This window comes from Meleagris gallopavo, chromosome 8, assembly GCF_000146605.3.
Source record: "Meleagris gallopavo isolate NT-WF06-2002-E0010 breed Aviagen turkey brand Nicholas breeding stock chromosome 8, Turkey_5.1, whole genome shotgun sequence".
Lineage (NCBI taxonomy): Eukaryota > Metazoa > Chordata > Aves > Galliformes > Phasianidae > Meleagris > Meleagris gallopavo.
Window position 1 is genome coordinate 13,677,728 of NC_015018.2, and position 19,677 is coordinate 13,697,404.

Genomic DNA, 19,677 nt, shown 5'->3' on the forward strand with positions numbered 1-19,677 from the left:
AGGGAAGGGAAGGGATCCTATTTTAATAAAATTAATCCTTCAAATCTCTTAGGAAACTTGGGGAAATTTCAGCTAACACTGATCCATATTAATATATGATTCAGAAGTCGCGAGTTTCTGTACTGAAGCATTCAATTCATCAAGGAAATAGTACAGCAAAAAAATTTGCCCCCCAACAATCTCAAATCCCCAAAATCTCAAACACTGACATTATTCAGATAATCACCATTCTAAGCCAAATTGGCTGTGCTGCTACTGTGCAGATGAAAAGTAAAAAACTTGCCCTTCCTAAATTAATCCAGTGATCTTTTGTACAGTTTTCCTTCTCAGCATATCACATACAATTTTTCTTTATAGCACCACTTACATGAAAACTAGCTGAAATACTCTAATGGAAAAAGTGCACTACTAGAGAGAGCCTAGATATTGAACAATGGAAGAATCAGTCCATGATCTTTTCCACAGATTAAGCTCCATCCACTAAGCTACCATCAGTCACTGAAATTTTTAGTGTAACTACTGTACAATTTACTCCATTTATCAAGTATATCAAGATATTCGCATCTTTTTTGTTTGTTTGCTAACACAGCAGCAAAGAAACTACAAAAATAATTCTGAAAAGAGAAATTTCAGTTCTCTTTAGCTTTGTACTGAAGAGGTGTTGCCGGTAGCTGAACATTCCTGGTTGAAATGTAGACGTTTTCCCAGCAGTTTCAAAGAGAGAATTTCACAGTGAGAACAACAAATACTGGATGCAAGTAATGTCAAGAATGGATGTCTTTTCATGCTTCTCGACAGCTTTCAGTAGTGTCAGACCACAATAGCAGTGATATTTGGTACTGTCTGCACAACATCTTAAAAGAGCGCTGCATTCCTTAGCACTGACTCCATACAATCCTTAGAGTTAGAAGGGACCTCTGAAGGCCATCTAGTCCAACTCCCCTGCAATAAACAGGTACACCACAGCTAGATCAGGTTACCCAGGGCGTTATAGAGCCTCACCTCGAAAGTCTCCAGGAACGGGGCATCAATCACAACACTAAGTAACCCATTCCAGTGCCTCACCACCCTCATTGTAAAAGATTTTTTCTTTATATCTAACCTAAATCTACCTTCTTTGGGCTTGAACTTTGACTTAACTAGAAATAGGATTTTATATAGGTCCTATATTATGCTTCATGAACAATAAACAAAAATTTAATGTCCCAGCAATTGATTTATGTTAAAAACAATTTAAAACAACTGAAACATAAATACGTTAAACATCTGTTCTCTACACCATCTCCAAAACAAACAGGATTTATGCCCACTCATTTCATATTAAAAAAAGTTTTAAACATGGCAGTCATTGGTTCAGGCTTGAATTTCATTGAGCTTAGTGACTGAACTTGCAGTCACAACCCGACAAGCTAGCTGTACTAGTTCCCTTCAATTAAAACTCCTGAATGGTCTAATTACAAAGTAAATACAAGTTATGATAAATCATTCATGTGTCAGTGCTGAAAACAATACAGATTCCAAGTCAATCTATCTAGTAAATGTGGCACAAAGTCATGTAAAAATTGTGAAAGAAATATCAGCATTTGATTTTCTTATTTTCTTTTTTTGACAGTGTGCAAATCACATTTAATACATGAAAGTGTTTTTGGGGAGGGGGAAGTATAGAGTGCCAAAACAATTCAAATAAATAGTTTATGCCTTTCTGAAGTCTGATGGGAAAGCTGAGCATAGCACATGAAAACTCTGGATGACCAAACAGATTGTCAAATATATTAAAAAAAAAAAAACAAAACTCTAGCAGTCAGTTTTAATTTTTTCATGGCCATCAGCCTTTCTTGTCCTATTAGTTACCATAATAGCAACACAGTGCTGAGCAAAATACCAGAAGCTTTCATTAGAACCATTAACATAATTTGATAACTGATGCTATTTGATTTCTGACTTTTGAACTTTGACTTAAAGCTTGGTGTAAGATGTAATCTCGCTGATTGGATACTTTTTAAAATATGAACACTTCACATTACATTGCTTTGTTAACTGTAATTAATGTTCACATTTGTCACAAATCATATTATTTAAGAAAAAGCAATAATGGTGGAAGATGTGACAATGTTATACCCATGTCATCTTTCTCCAAATCAAGAAGCCCTAATATGAACATTGCTCAAAATAAACTGAAGTAATGCACATAGAACTAAATACATACAAATAACTTGTATTATATAGGCTAGTAAAGTATTATTTTTGCTTATTAAAAAAATAAAAAGCAGAAGTTTAGTACTTCAGGGTTTGTTCACAATGTTCTATTTACAAGGTAGCACTTAATACACAGACTTCTCCTGATCTTTAAATGCAGAAGCTAGGAGGTAAAGTGTATTTTTTTCATCTTCTGTCTCTTGTGGTGTGACCAAGGATTTTCCAAAACAGATAGAAGCTTCCTCTCTGCTCCCAGTTCTTAGAATAATGAACTTGATCTCCACCCTTAGCCTTTGGCCATACCCATAGAAACAAAACCTGAACATAAACACCTTGTGCAGGGGCTCATAGATCTGGTACCTGCACTGTGCTATCTGCACAGGTGAGCTGCTACCAGCAAAGCTTCTGTGTAGGCACACTTCTTTTGTAGCAAGGTTCAAGAAGCTCATTCTTGCATGTGAATGCTTTTAAGATAACTATAACAAGTCATGTGCCTCTTCTGTATGTCAAGTAAAGGAATACAAGTTAACCAAAACAGGATGGCTCAGCTTTTGAAAACTACTTATAATATTAAAAAAAAAAGTAAAATTTTAGGAAAAATATAGTTACTGTGAAAAATGTCCCATGTTGGCATGCAACAATAATCATATACACAGAAGCGACTTTAATTATTCACTAAGTCCACAGTATCGCCATACAGGCAATGTGCACATAACCATCCAAAGAGACACAAAGTGTATCTTGCCACTTAAAATAAGGTAGAAAGCAGGAAAGCAACAACAACAACAAAAATCACTTAAAAAGCCTGCACACAATTTTTTCTAATAAATCAATTGTGAACAAGTGGAGGAAAAAAAATGCTCTAATGCCTGAATGATAAGCTGTGAATGAACCAAACAGAGGATATATTCTGTCCCAAAGTGATAAAAGACACTATCACTATTCTACCATGCCAAAGGAAAAGAGGCTATTAAATGTAATGCATAAAATAACATTTAGTAAGGAAATCAGGATAATTACTTCACAAAAAGGACATTCAGTCAAGTTCTAAACCATTGCTCTGAATTGAGAATATTACTTACATCTAAGTTAAATCAAGTAAAACTTCCTAAGCGCTCCCTTAAAGAATACCTGAAAATAACAGGAGGAACTGCCTAATTTATCATGCTTTGTTCTGTTAAAAACTGAATTTCTGGAGACTTTGACATTATCTTTCCTATCTTAAATTCAGTCTATTCTTACACTAGAACATAGATAAATATGGCTTGGTTCTACCTAAGCTCTCAAATGAGCATTCAAGTTAGCACGTATAAGTCATATTAGACATCAGTACAACCAAGAGTCAGGAACAGCCTCTGCTGAGCACTGTATAAACACAGTAGAGAACAAAGGGCAATTAAATAATTTTATGTCTGACAGATTACAGTAAGGACAATCTACAAGTGAGATCTGTCCAGCTATAGTGTACTTAGAATAAAGGAGTGGTTGACACTGACATAATATAAAAGACTAAAACAAATCTCTCTCTCTCTCTCTTTATATATACATAATAAAAAAGAATTTCACAAAGGGCAGTACAGAACCGATACAGAAGAACAAAACCAAAAATACACTCTCCTATCTGCTTCTGCTACATTACATTACATGTACATAACATATTTAAACGCTGCATACTGGGAGGCATGCTGAATCATTCTCCAGTGCTTCACAGACTCAACATTTCCCCATCTTGAGTGGTAGAAATTATTTTGCAGAGCTAGAAAGCAAGTCTGACAACTGTTGCACTTGTGATGCTCTGATTAACAGCACAATATAACATGAAGCTTCTAGGGAGGAAGAGATTTCTCCATGCTATGATTCTAAGCATCCCATCCTGACAAGGTGATGGTATCCATATTGGCCAGGTGGCATATAAAAATAAAAGTAAATTGTAATAAAAGATTGTCACAGGATCAATGTCACACGCCTTAAAATTAAGCTTTTTGGCTCTGTTTCAGCATTCATCAGCCAGAGCCTATTATCCTATGACAATATTCCATTCCGCAGATATCTGCTCATTATAAAATATATATATTTACAGTATTTGGAAGGTGATCTTTAATGCTGTGAATGCCCTTTAGAAGGAGACTATTTGAACATTATAGATTCCAAATGACTAGTCAAGATATTCAATTCCCTGTTTAAATCTTTAAATATACTTAGGAATTCCTTATTTCAATAGACTTTCTAATGTCTGTTCCTTTACTGTTTAAATATATATTACAACATAAAATGAAAAAATCTTCATTAACTCATTGCACTTGGGGAACTCACCTTTTTGTGGTATTAGTTTCAGTCATTTATCACAATGCATTATCAGTATGCAAAAAAAAAGTAACCATAATATTTATATATATCACTATATTTGTACTTTTCATGTTGGAATCTCTAAGTCAAAAGAAGTTGAGTATCCTAACATATCATATGGCAGTTGGGCTTTTTGTTTCTTTTCCCAAAACAAACATTATTTAAGGAAAATTTTTAGAAGTGATAAATACAGCAAAGTCTAAAAACTGTACAGAGAAAATAAGTAAAAGCATCTGAGACGGAGCACAATATTATCAGTGTCAGCATATTGATGACCCAGATGGTACTTGTATGTTTGAAGTATGACATCTTTATTCCTCTGTCATCCAACACAAGTAATTAACAATAATCAAGTGGGTGTTAATTGGATATAATGGAACAATCTCCAGTCAGCCTGAGCCTACTATTTGCCTCTTACTAGTAATTATGAACACTAAGTACTCACGCTAATCTCCTTCTTCTCACTGAAGCCAAACAGAGGTGCAGTATTTACTCAGTTGATAGCTTGTTTTGTCTGCAATTTAGTCTGTTTTAAGCCAAGAAACTCATAATTTGCAGAGCCGTCACCAGCTGCCAGGATCTCACAAAAGAATGCAAGGCCCTAGATGACAGCAATTCAGTATACATCATCCAAGAAAAAAGGACAATTATTAATTAAACTGACCTGTTACAACCGCAGTAACCACACCTGGCTCCATAAGTACTGAAAACCATCCATTTATATAACATCTCAGAAGTTCACATTTCATACCCATATTTTTCACCTGGAAAAAGATACTGTTTAAATAGAAAAACCTGCAAAATTACTGTTCTTTTTCCATCAAAGAACATAACACTTTGCTGATATGAAACTGGTGAACAATCTCAGCTGCATCACTGTAGAATGCGCTTAGTTGTTTGATTACTATTACCGTAGTAAATTGAAAGTATCTTATCAAGAGTGACCATTAGAAACGTATTACTGGCCATTAAGCAGATGGTTAGACGTTTTAAAATAGCTTTTACAAAGTAATAGAAACCAGAGTAGTCAACCTTATTTACGATTCTATTAGAGCAAAAATAAAAAACAATAAATAATTTTTGTGGTAAAAGGAGGCATTTTTCAGTAGTTTTTCAATACTATTACTTAAGCAATATATGAATTTGAATTAGAATTCATTACAACACTTAAATACAGTTACAATTAAGTTTACTACTTATATAACAAAATAATCTTTCCTTCATTGTAAGAACTGGAATGACTCGACATACAAAACATACAAAAAGGTAGCACACTAGATTAGGAAAACAAGTTCTAGATGCAGCTGTTAAAAATTAATCCCAGAAAAACATCCCAAATTCATTCCCAACTTCATCGCAAAGTTTGCTTGATTTAAGGAGAACTGAATTAGTTTGTGCTGAGACAATTTTTTTCTTGTTTACATGTAAATGTCATCACTATGTCAATAACTGAGATCTTCACTGATTTACAGAAATGGTGAACTATTTGGAACACAATTACTGATTGATGCAGGCAGCCAGAAATACAGACCATTAGGTACTATTATATTATTGATTTCACATTTAAATTTGAGCAAATCACTCTATGCATGATGAGATGCTTGCATTTTTTGTCAGTTCACATCTGTAGTTGAGTGAGGCTTCCACTTGCACAGTTCAGATAGGAAACAGATTTATACAGGCCTTTGAAACTAAATGCCACAAAGCAAACAAATAATGATAAACATAATGATATTTTAACACAAATAATTTGTAAAAATGTTAGTGGCTCCTCGAAGTTCATTACTAAAATAGATAGTCTAGCTCTATCAGCTATGATTGTTTGTGAAAGAAAGAACACAAATGGAGAAATGTGGATTAAATGATATTTCACATACCATATATGCACCTGCAGCACCTTATTTTGATCAGGTCTAACATGGATTAATCTTACATCCTTTTCACTTTGACAGCTGTTTAGGATTCCATTTTGAAATGCTTAATTCATCTTTTACAAGGTAGAGGGAATTTCCATTTGGCACCTAAAAGAGTGTTTGGTACTACACAGGCAGATTTGGCACTTTAAAAGTAGGTATTTCAGTCACAGCATTGTATCCACTCTTTAATGGCTACTCCAAAAGCTTTTTCATTTAAAAGAATGTTGTGAATGTTCATTCACTGTATTTGCATGCTCCAGAAATGAAGTATCTGAAGTCTACTTTATTCATTCTGTGTAAAAACGTCTCATGTTAGGGCATACAAGGATTCTAAAAACTACCAGTGAAGACTGGACACTTTTCTAAATAGCATTTTCAGTTAAATCAGAGAGTTTTCCAACTGAGTAGCAAACTCCATCAATTGCATCATCAGCAAAAATAAATAAATAAAATTCTTAGCTCATCAATCCACTGAACCAAAATGCTTGCTGAAGTCACAATGCATCAATATCCATCAGAAGATATCTGCTAAATATTTTGGTGTGATCTGTCATTCATAGTTTAACTTCAGATACAACTCCTTTAAGCAAATAAAATACTTTAAGATAAACTGTGGTGATATAATTACTATGCAAGATATACAATATAAACTGTACAAATATTTTTCCAATTGCATGTAAGGCTCTGCAAAATACGTTAAACTTTTTCTAACCACCAAATTTGTATTAAGCATACTAGGAGTTTCTCTATAGAAAAACTATGAGGGTGCTCCAAAAGTTATGACTCCTATTTTGTTATTTTGGCACTACAATGTTGTGTAAATGACACGAAAGCAGAAAGCATTTTCCCAGATGACCTGCAGTCACGTGCACATGAAAGACCACCTGTGGGAGAACAGATTTGTCTCTCAGCCAAGCCAGTCTCTTACCTTTATGAACCGAGAGTCATCAGAAGTAGCATAACAGAAAAAGTAATTTCACAGGAAATCTGAGGTCAGATGCATTTTACCCTCAACATTTTAATTTCCTTCTTTTTCCTCCTCCCATTGTGCTTGTACTCCAAGAAGGGAGATAACAGAATCGTGTTGCAATGACCTACGGGATCTAAAGACTGAACACATAGTACCAGTGTAACTATGGCTTCATCTAGATTCCTTGTTTTGTCCACCATTGGTCTCCCACATCACTTTTTGGTGCAATGCAGAAAGCTCCCTGCGAATCTATCTCCTTGGCGCTTCTTCACATCTTACACAAGAAAGTGTCACTATTTCAGCTGTATAAAAATGTGTTTTCAAGTACAGTAGATGCAAAATTTACCCTGTCTTGCAACTCTAGGAAAAGACAAAAATATATGAATACATATATGGACCAGAACCAAAGCTCTACATTGTCAGGTGTATTTAGAATAGTTTCAAGAAAACAGATTACGTAATTAAGATTAATTCCTTGTTTTTGTTTCACTGGATTTAATAATCACAGTAGATTTATTATTTTGCAGTAACCTCAGTGTGAATACGAGCCAGAGAACAATAAAAAAATAAAGTCTACTGTTCATATTTTTGAACTACAATTTTTCAGGAAGATAACCAAATTTAAACACAGAATTTCTTAATATTTCACTCCTTTTCAAATTAAAAAAATAACAACAACAAAAAAAAAACAAATGCTACTTTGTAAGACAAAATAAGGATTTTCTACAACACATTCTAGTAACCTGCAAAAAAATCATAGAATTATAGAATGGCTTGAGTTAGAAGTGACCCAAGGATGAACAAGTTCCAAACCCCCTGCCACATGCAGGGCCATCAACCTCCCCATTTAATACTAGACCAGGCTGCCCAGTGCCCCATCCAATCTGGTCTTGAACATCTCCAGGGATGGGGCGTCAACAACCTCTCTGGGTAGCCTGTTCCAGTACCTTACCACTCTCTTGGTAAAGAACTTCCCCTGACATCCAAACCAAATCTTCCCTCCTTCAACTGAAAAACATCTCCCATGATCCTGCCATTATCTGCCTTTTGAAAGAGTTGACTCCCCTCCTGTATATAGGCTCCTTTTATGTACTGAAAAGCTGCAATGAAGTCATCCTGCAGCTTCTCTTTTCCAGGCTGAACAAGCCCAGCTCTCTCAGCCTGTCTTCTCAGGGGAGGTCCTCCAACACTCTACAAATTGTCTTTTGGGACGGAACATTAAGCATTTGAGATTAAGAGATATCCAACTGGTTCATGGTAGTATAAACCATCATGCCATTTAGACAAAAGCTTAAGTGAAGACAGATTAAAAAGACTGAAAGGATCTGTATATGTGAATCAATATACTCCCAACATAGCAAAAGCCAAAATCCTGATGATACTTCTATCCCACTGGAAAGAAACCTGTCAGGATTCTCACTGGCACAGTGAAAAGCAACATGAATGGCAGAAATTTTGATTGATGTCACTGCCTGCCTGTCAAGTGAAACAAGCAGGGCCAACCTAATCATGTTAGATTAGTGGATACAGACATGATATAATATTTTTGTGTTATAGATATGCATGTAGAACGTGCATGCACAGAATCACTAGCATACAAATATATCTTTCACATAATATGAGTACGTATGAGAAAAAGCGTGTTATTACCAAACTCTTAGACAATATGTGTGGGTTTTTTTTTTTTTTTCTTTTACTCATATTTAAGTAAATGATGCATTTTCAAAAGTTTGCAGTAGACCTTCCGCATATTTTCTGGAGGCCCAGTTCATTAATTTACTTTTTGCATGACTGAACCGAACTAGGTAATATAAAGAATAAATCTGGAGTGAAATTGATGCAGCCACCTTTTCTAGACAATAAGCATGCGGATTGAAACACCAAGTAGTGAAGAGTATCTTCTGATAATAAGCTAAATAGATTTTTTTTAAAGTGAAAATATCTGAAGACAACAAATCTTCTGTATGAAGGTCACAGAGAAATCTTATCAGCGAGAGTGTGCAAAACAAGAAAAAGTCTATTTCAGACACGAAACTAGAATCTGACTACTGTCTGATCATTCATCACTGAAACGCTTGGTTGATACCCTCCTGACTGATAAGTAAAAGAATCAATAAGAAACATCTCTTCAGTACCAAAACTGATGCAGATAGGCCAGGTTTCAGATTAGCTGAGAAAAAAGTATCCTCATAGTTAAGAATCAAGATATTTTACTATTGCATGAGAGAAGTATTAGGTAGACATAGAAAAAAAAGCAAAAACCTCAAACTGCCACTTACCCAATCCCTTAAAGTTCCCCTCACCTCATCCCTTACAAATGTGAACTAACCTGCGCATAAAAGCATAACAAAAAAAATTGTCTAACGTAGACAGAACTACATTTCACCTGGTAAGAGGTAACTGAGATCTCATACCTAAGGCTCTGGTTGACAGGATGCTTTCTGTATCTTTTAAAGCCTATGTCCAAATTCAAATAAATACATTGCCCTTTGTCACTTCATGGCTACAAAGTTCACAACAAAAAACATGCAGAAATTGACAAAAAAGTTTTATTACAAATGGTTCAAGTTAAGAAATTTGATTTATTTATTTATTTTGACACTGGACCATAAACAACACTAAATCAAAATGTGCATTTGACATTTGCAATGTGTTCTGTATGTCTGAGAGAAAAACATTACCACTGGGATTTAGATAATGCTAAGTAAAAGAAATTACGTTTTGAGTTTTCATCAAATGTATTTCTGCTTGTCCTTGAACACAAAATGTAAGTAAACTTAATTGCCAGATTGTCTTAACTTTGTGCCTGGTACTGAAAGATACATGAGTATTTTCCTCTTTCACTGAGGCAAACAGACATACTAATACCTTCACTGGGATTGAGTCTTTTTTTCCCCCAAGTTTGATTAACATTAAGTAAAACTCACAATGAGGGAAGAAAAATACAAGTTGAAAGTGAGGGCTTCATTCTGTGACAAAGATTGTGTTCCCACCTCCCCTTGTATTTCATCTTGAGTATTCATATCCTACAATTAGATAGCATCAAAACATATCCTGCAACGTTTATTATACAGTGACGGTCCATAAGCTGTGAATTTTAAATAGTTTGCACTCACATCTAAATGAAATCTAAGTAAGTGTTTGTACACAATCCCTATCTACCCATACAGATTGAGCCGCTTGCACGTAACACAAGTGAGCCTTGGAAAGGACTGCAGGACAGTGTAGAAGGCACCTGCTGAAACAAATTTGCAGTAATACGTACAAAATACTTACATAGCATTCTTATGAATACAGCTCAGAGAACACCACCATGGCTAAACATCTGACCTTCATAAGCCTGATTTGCTCAATGGCTTAACCCAAAGTAGTCAGATCACAATTTGCTCGTTTCAGAAGAAACTGTGCAAGTTCTGCATGACCCTTGTTTTTCCAGTCTTGGAGGTGAATTTTGCTAGCTTTGAAAACGTTTTAGGGGCTACACAGAAATTTGTAAAATGTCAGCTTGAAAATTTTAATTGACTTACTAGCAATATCTCTTCTTTGAATGACCTTTTAGTCCTCCTTATAACATATCACCTACTTTTACTACCTTCTGGCTGACAGCCTTTAATATATTCTTTCCTAGTGGATGATATCATCTGTCCTTGGATGGAATTAACTAAAGCACTACACATTTAAAAGCTGACATTAATCCATATCCACAGATTTTTAACAGCTGCTGGGATAAATATTGTGTTCTCATGCATTAGGTTTTATATAACAATGACTAGTGGAAATAAATTGAGATTAAATATACACTGGCAACATCAAAACCAAGAAGGAAAAAAAAACTTGGCTGATAAATGCAGTGTTTTAGTGGCTGCATATATCAATGACTAAAAATACTTAGTATAATTAGCAAGAATAATTCAGTTATAGTGTAAACATAAGGTATATTTTGCTCCCATGGTATTGTTATATCTCCTGATATACACATTTCTAGAAAACTTTAGAGAAGAGATAGTGGGTTAAAGACGCAACTAATACTTCCTATCTGTTTCAAGAAATACAGCAGCTATTACAGCGTCACATTTCTTTTGCAAATTATGTATTTAGTTTCACACCCATAAACAGGTGTGTAACCAAGGGCCCTAGACAAAGCAGGAATGCAATGTGGCACATGGAGAGGGAGAAACGTGTTCCTGTAAGTGGTAACCAAACAGAACTCCCTGGGAACCACTGGGAAAATTCCCCATTTGTCAAAGGAAAGCATGCTCAATTCAATAGAGGACCTTTCCTCACTTTCCCTTTGTCTGTTGAAATAAAATACACATTGGTAAATTAATGAGAAACATTTTCAACAAACTTGAACATGTCTGTAAAAGGATTCTTGAAAGTGAATAATTACTTTCACCAGAGACAGAGCAGTAGCCTCCAGAAATGTTAATTACTGGTCGAGAGCCAATAATCATAATAGTTTGTTGGCCTTGTGCAAGCATTTTTGAAAATAACAACATTCATCTCCCTCAGCATACATGCAAAGCACTTTCAGAAGCTGCCTGGGACAGTGCAGGCACTGAGACTTAGTTCTAAATTAATTATCTGATATCCTAGTCCAATTTTTGTTTGTTTGTGTGGACGGGTTTTGGAAATTGTTTTTAACATAGATGTATCTGAAATTAACTACTGCTAGGAATTAGAGAATTAAAATCGAACACAGCAGGGAGTACTTAGCTAAGGCTGCACTACCATCTCAGCCAGAACTATTCCTGCTAACAAAGTCACAGATGCAGGAAACATCAGAAACAGACAGGGTTATGGGGTTATGTACTGGATAAGCAGATTAAAATTAAAAAAAAAAAAGTCTTTCTGAGCTTGATCAGAAGTTTTGGCAAGGAGTAAATATTTGGTTTTTTTTTCTTCCACTTATTCTTCTTATTAGTAGTGTGTAGTTTTGTATATGCAAACAACTTTGAAACCCAGGCTGGGAACTTAAACCCAGATTTAACATACCAGAGCAAGCTGCAAAACACTGGAAGGAGTTCTTTAATTTAGGATTACAAAATCGCAACATGGGACTAAAATCTGACCCTGAAGCAGTAGACTAAGTTCTCTTTGCAACACAAAAAACAAACTTAATAATCACCCTCTAAATGATGCAATATTAATAGAAACTAAAGCAGAGTAAAAAAAATTAAAATAAAGCAAAAGTCTTTTACTTTGTCCAATGCAAATTAATTATTGAAATCTTACAGCTCTGAAAAGTTCAGAAAGAAGATAAATTCCTCACAACTTCACTTACACAGGAGTCATGAAGTAAGGCCGCAGAAAGGTTCTTAGCAGGCTTTTCACCAGTTCTCATCTCCCACAAGATCACAAAGCAACAAGCAATAATATAAAATTGAAAGAGATTGATATCCCAATTAATTAATAGTTAGTAATCAACAGGTTCAGTGACCTTGACCAAAAACATCATAAATTTCATAACAACTGAATTAACCTGCTTTGCTATGATAAATATTTTGAAAGCAATTTCACACAGTCACAGCTTTTAATGCAGCCAGGCCATGCTAGAGCCTTACTTAACAAATTAAAACAGAAACAAACACAAACTATCAACTACCACAGCTGTTAATTCTTAATTGCTTCATTCACAATTGCATCTTTTTCATGCGATATTTGAGCACCCAAGGCAGAAAGCTGAGTCACACCTTCTAGGAGAACCATCACAGTTTTGTATGGATAAAAATATTCAGATTCACACAATTTCATATAGATTCTAACTCAAAACAAGTCTCAAACAAGTGCTACTGATGAGATCCACCTACCTATAATCTCCTCACCCATTTAACATACTATATGTGAATGAGACTAACCCATCACCTCATCTTAGAGCAGCATTTCATATACTCTAGCAGGTTTTGAGAAGATTTACCTTGCACAATTAAACTGACGTCTACCAATCCTACATCAGTCTCACAAGGCTCACATAGAAGGCTGCAAAGAGCATTCTGTCTCCTGTCTGAAAGAGGCAGAATGAAGGAAAACAATGGTCTTCCGTGGCATCTCATGAAGAAACAAAGAAGCAAAAGACATAACTTAGATCATCTAGAAACATTAGGAGGAAATCAATGCCTTTAAGGTTTTATTGCAACCAAACATATAACAACAGCTCCCTTATTGTACGTTTGTAAATAAAATAAAATTTCTGGAAACGTAACTTAAAATATTTTGCGTTGTAACTGAGAATTCTGAAGACAAATTCCACAAGAATCTATTAGTAAGGTTTTTCTAGAAATAGCAGAACCTAAATGATTCTATTTATTTACACAAATTTTCTTCAAGTATGTGATGTATTAACAGTGGAATTTAAGAGATTCCTGGAGACACAGCTTCCCCCTACATACCACCTTTACATATGCTACCTGTGCACTTGAAATATTTAAATAAACCTTAATTATGTATTGGTATTTTTGATCTACATAAACTTATCAATGGTAGTAAGAAATTAAAATTGGTATTACAGAACTGTTCCTGCAATAGCACAGTACACTCCTGCAAAGGATTTACCAGCTCCATAAAAAGATTCCATGATTTGATTCTCACTAGAAACACCAGCTCTCAATTTATCCATACTTCTGAATATCAAGGGCAGTTATAATATATGTTTAGCAGGCTGGACACAATACTGAGGACAACATGCCTCAGTCTTATTCATAGCAGCACATCCATACAATATAGGCTGATGGACCTCTGGTGTCTCCAGCTCTTGGACTGATGCAAATAGGCCATGAAGGAGCTAAAAACAAACAACAGTGATGATTATACCTCTTTAACTGGTACTGAAGAATGGCAAGAAATGGGGGCTTGATCCATAAACATTGCTCAACTGTTGGGGACAGCTGTGGGAGTACAAGGAGCAGGGAGGAGGGGGAAGCAGAAGAAGAAAGATCATATTAGCAATTTGGTACCAGATAAATTCAACTTGTTAATTACATCTGCTAATGCATTTGAATTTCAAAGTAAAATAATAATTAAAATGAACCAACAAAATGTTTTTTATTCACAGATGTTAAAATGACAAATTAGAATTAAAGATTAATTAAACTGTAGATGAATAAATTTCCCCCCCAATTGTGTTTTTCCCCCTCCATGGAAAGAATAGGCTACAAATTAAAGAAAATTAAAGACACTTTCCATTTGACTGAGATTTGCAAATTTTGCTACATAACATTTCACTCTACAGCTCCGTGCATTATAGAAATACCTATGTTGCATACCCCTCTACTTTATTATGTGCATATGCATTTGTATGTAGGAATTATCTCCATCCTCATTAGCTGAGAGCTGGGAAAGTTGTGTGTTGGGCTGGAAAAGGGCAGTGAAAAGGATTGGTTATCTTATTGTAAACACCCTGAAAAAAATAAAACAGTTTATGTTCTTAAACTGATCCTTATTCTTGGATTACTTTCCCACTTCAATTTGCAAATATACATATTAATATCCATACATGGGAAGGGAAATATATTTATCTGTTTCTAAGGCAAAGCTGTGGCAAGAATTTAACATGATATTGATACAATAGAAATTTTTTGTTTAACTTGAAGACTTAAAGTGTAATGCTATTTCCAAACCTTGGATTTTTTTTTATTTTTATTTTTTTATTTGGAGCAGGTAACTGCTCTCTATGACAGACTTGAAAGATATATATCCCTTTAATTTTATTTATTTATTTTTTTCCCTACTTCACGTTCACATGTGTTGAAACTCATTGCTTCTGGAAATGAAGATGCTCTGGTGTCAGCTGTAAAATCTGTATCTCACTTCTTCAGACAAGTGGATATTTATTGACAGGGTGTGAGAGAGAAAGAGAGGAGAGACTGCCTGTCCTGGAGCCAGTAACCTTGGTGAAGATGCAATGTCACAAACACCAAGCCATCATTCTCGTAGATGTACAGCATATTATTTAAAGGGAAACAAATATCGGCCACTGAATGTCACTGCAAGGACACATCTTCTGCCTCTTAACTAAACTTATCAGTTCTGTGGTTTAATATGGTACCTTTTTCATCCTCCCCTCAAATTCATCTTACGGAGCTGCTCTTGACACTACCAGTGAGCAGTCAAGACTAAGATTTAGAGACGTTAGCTTCAAACAGATCTAGATTTATTGACATTTGTTCCTGCTTCTTTTCTCAGTAACGACACACAGGATTAATTTTAACCATTTCTTAAACTGTGAAGAACCGTATACATAAAGTAGGTTACCTTACCTAAATAAGGTTCAGACACCTAAATTAGCATTGCTTGCCTAATTCCACTTGTTCCACAGGACCGGAGTTTTAATCACAAGGCCTTAAACATGCAGTCAAGATTTCACTGGAAGTTGGATGAAAGGCATACATTAATCCTTTTTCAAAATGAACTCTCTTCCAGTAGGGAGGGCAGGATTTATATCTCAATGGTTTATGCAGGAATGTAATTATCAACTGTACAAGAAAATACTGGAGGTGGAAAAAAAGCTTCATCTTTTAATATCTACTTCAGTAGTGAAATATTGCTTTACTAATTCAGTCTTTATTTATTGCTATGACCTGCACCTCATGTTAAATTCTAAATCCCAAATTAATGCCCCTTTATGCTTCTGCTTTCCTACAGAAATGGTATCTTCATGGCTGAATAGCAGAAATGTATTTCCACAATGATACCTAAATATCCTGCTGCTAATATCTATAAATTACATGACCTGATTGAATTCATACTTTTGAAATCTAGAACTGAACAGTGCCATAATGTAAATACTTGTGCTCATTCGCATTATCTGCACAGCCACCTCTTAGTAACACAGAAAAAAAAAACACATATCCATGTTTTAGAAGGATAGACAGATGAATATATTCTCTCGACTCTCCTAATATTAGGCTGAAGTATGAACTGGTAGTGTTCTGTAAAAGATTAACTACTAAATGAAAAAGAACTGCTAGATGTAAATTTAAAAGTCCAAAAACACCCAAGAGGCATAACCATAATTATTGCTCAGGGAAGCTGTTTAAGACTAAAAATACATTTCCATTAACAACCAAAATTAGTTTTCATTGCCTTTTTCTCAAGTCATCAGTGAATAACCTTTGATGATAGCACATGATAATGATTCATTAGAAAAAAAACTAATTTGTATTTTAGAAGTATGCATTAAAAAAAAAGGAAAAATCATACCAACGAAAATCAAATGCCAAAAGAACAGCTTGGAGATGAATAACACTTCACAATAAGAGACTTACCATCTGAGTACATCCTGTATTTGTGCATACAGTTTTACAGAAGAATGATATTAAGATGTATTAATCAAAATAATTTATGCTTAGCATTACAAGATATAAATTCCTGCCATTTGTGTCTATTTACTCACGTTACTCAAAGAACATTTGGTGGGAAAAAAAAAGAACCGCTGAGTACAGAAGAGCCATAAAACTTGTCTGCAAACTACAAAGCAGATAGACATAAACTCAAAAAAGCTGCATGACAAAATGCAAGAATGCAGGTTTTTACAGAATTTCTGCATGCTCTGAAAATACACTTTAGTTTATGGGAAAAGGCTACAGTGTACCCTTATAACAATATAAATCTCCAGAACCCTTGTGATGATACCTAATTTACATGGCTGTCACTGCAAAATGTGGTATAGTGAAATATACCCAATACTAAGTTTAATTATGAACAATAACCTAGAAATCCTGATTAGAAATAATTTGTTCGCTACACTCTGAGTCTGTAAAAACAATGACGAATTTATGTAGCACACTGCAATTTCAAATAAATTATGCCTGGAAAATCAAAAGGAAGGTATAGATTAAATAAGAAATTATTTCCTAGGATCACTGCCAAATTTTAAGTACACTATCAAACACAGAGTAATGATACTACAGTAACAAATCTACTTTACATGAAAGTAACTACTTACACTGACATCAATTATTTCCATGTACAGAAGTAGCTATTTATAAACTAAGGTCCAGATCTCAACATATGATGAAGAAACACATATCTTTCACCAGAGAGCCTACAACAGAAGCTCTCAGCTTCATTACTGTTCCCACCACCAGCACTCCACCATTTCACTGTGACTTGAGCACAGGTTTTCAAAGGGATGTTGCCACCTGGGTTGGGATCACTTTCACTGTACACTTCAGAAACTCCCAGAACAGCCTTATTTTCAGGAGTTAAACATTCAGTACAGTCTTAGCTTGGGTTCCCCTACAGCTTTTCATGAAGGACACCCAAATTACAGTGATGTTTGTCAAATATTAGGACTTCCATTTCCCTTGTTGTAAATAGCACACACAAAAGCATTACTGAAAACCAAATCTAGTATGGTTAGAGTAGTCACATGATGAAAGACAGCCTACAACAAATATTCATTTCCAATGTTAATACTGCCTAATCTCAAATGTCCAGAGAATGTAATATATATATGAAATTCTGAAGATCACCTGCATCTTTTTATATAAAGAAAAATATCAGCATTAGTGTTATGAATAGTTCAACATTTTCCCTTAAAAAAGGGTGGTCACTACCAGTTTCCTAAGCAAAACCCTCCTTCAGATGAGGAAACCTACTTAAATACACTACTTTATTTCAAAGAAAGGCCTTATATGTAGAAAGAGATCAAATAAATCATGATTACAACAGTAAACATGAAAATTCTGATCAATAAGTACTTGCCTCCCCCTCCCCCCAACACTAACAGCTGCAATAAAGCTTTAAATGTAAAGCTGAGCACAACCAGCCATAAAAGTATGTAAAATAAATGAGGATAACATAATGAGGGAATCCAACATTCATCTCATAAATATAACATAACGACCACAACTAAAATGTCAGAGAATCTAATAAATCAATATGGTAGGACACAGCTATCTTTACGCTTAGCATACATAAAAATATATTTACTTGCAGCTTTTTCTGTTTTTTATTTTTTTTTAAACTAAGAATCAAACAAAAATAAGAAACTTAACCCCCTATTCACTTCATTATTCAAAAGTTTAGTGCTTCCCTCCCCCCCCCTTCTACAGAACTATAGAGGGTATCTCATTTTTTTTCCTCATAAAATAAATCAAACAACATTAGTAACAAATATATAATGTAAAATGCATTCAATGCTCTGATAGAATCTGGAGACAGTGTTTGGAAAAATATCTCCGGTGGAAGAGACAGTGGAAAATCTTGTATGAAATAATTTTTTTCAAAAACAGAGACTTTTTAAAAAGCAATTAATGAGGAAGCTCATTTTCAGAGAACAGATATGAAGTATTTAGCAGTACGTTACACAGGTAAATTTCCTTTGCTGCAATGCTAAATCTATTTTGGTTGCTATTATTAAAACATCAAGACTCATACTGGATTTTTACTCTGTCTTTGCATTTCCTTTCCATATTGTTCCACCACCCGTGGCGCCATGGTTGAAACAAGTATTGGTAATTCCATTAATAGGCACAAGATGGCATTAGAACAGCTGACTGAAGCAGGCAGGTCAATAGTTCTATCCTTGGTTCACTTCCATTGCGTATGGTTATCAATACAGAAGTAGCAGCCCCTTCACCTGCTTGGGTACCAGTCTTAAAATGGGTATGTCCACTGATTATCAGGGTTAGGTACTGTTTATAGAGATACAACACAGCTGTGCAAAAAAAAAAATAAATACACACCATGATACTGTAGTCACTGGCTGTAGGTTTTTCTTCTGTAATCCAGGGACACTTAAGCCTGCCTCCCTGAAACAAATTGTATCCTGGGTAAATAAGCAAAAGTATGTATATGCTTAAAACTAGGCATGTCAAAAAGCTGAGCAGGAAAGGCCTCACTTCCATATTACAGACACATTGAAAAAGTTAAAGTAGACATTTAATCTTGAGATTAGTTATTATGGTCAGAATTAAACATTAATTGGAAAAAAAAAAAAAAAAGACAGACTGCCTGCTTCATTACCCCCATAGGCATTTCTGCCATAACATGAGCTTTTTTTTTTTTTCCAACTACTCGGTGGTCCAGAGTCACTTACCACTGCCAGGTAAACAGGAGTAATATTGTTAGCAGTTAGTGGCTAAGGTTGCCATGAGAAAGATGTTACCTTTTCAATGCAACAGTGTTTTCTGGGAAGCGTTACAGTGAAAGCTTACTAGTATTGTTTGGAACTTAATTATTCACGTAAGCTTACTCCTATAGTAAGAAGAAAAAAGAAAATACATTTTCCTCTCTCAGTCAGCATTT

General features: G+C 34.9%; 1 protein-coding gene and 1 long non-coding RNA gene across 3 annotated transcripts in view; both read right to left on the reverse strand.

Annotated features, from left to right (window-relative positions):
* Window positions 1-19,293, reverse strand: part of LOC109368783 — a 27,578-nt gene extending 8,285 nt beyond the window's left edge. The window contains exon 1 of one of the 2 annotated variants that reach the window (XR_004160493.1): window positions 19,116-19,293. This is a non-coding gene — a long non-coding RNA (uncharacterized LOC109368783). Of the gene's footprint in view, window positions 1-5,206; window positions 5,560-19,115 lie in introns of those variants that run through there. The other variant, XR_004160492.1, reaches the window with a different exon arrangement.
* LRMDA (leucine rich melanocyte differentiation associated) overlaps window positions 1-19,677 on the reverse strand; it is a 640,442-nt gene that overhangs the window by 387,445 nt on the left and 233,320 nt on the right. The gene's annotated exons all lie outside the window — the stretch shown is intronic.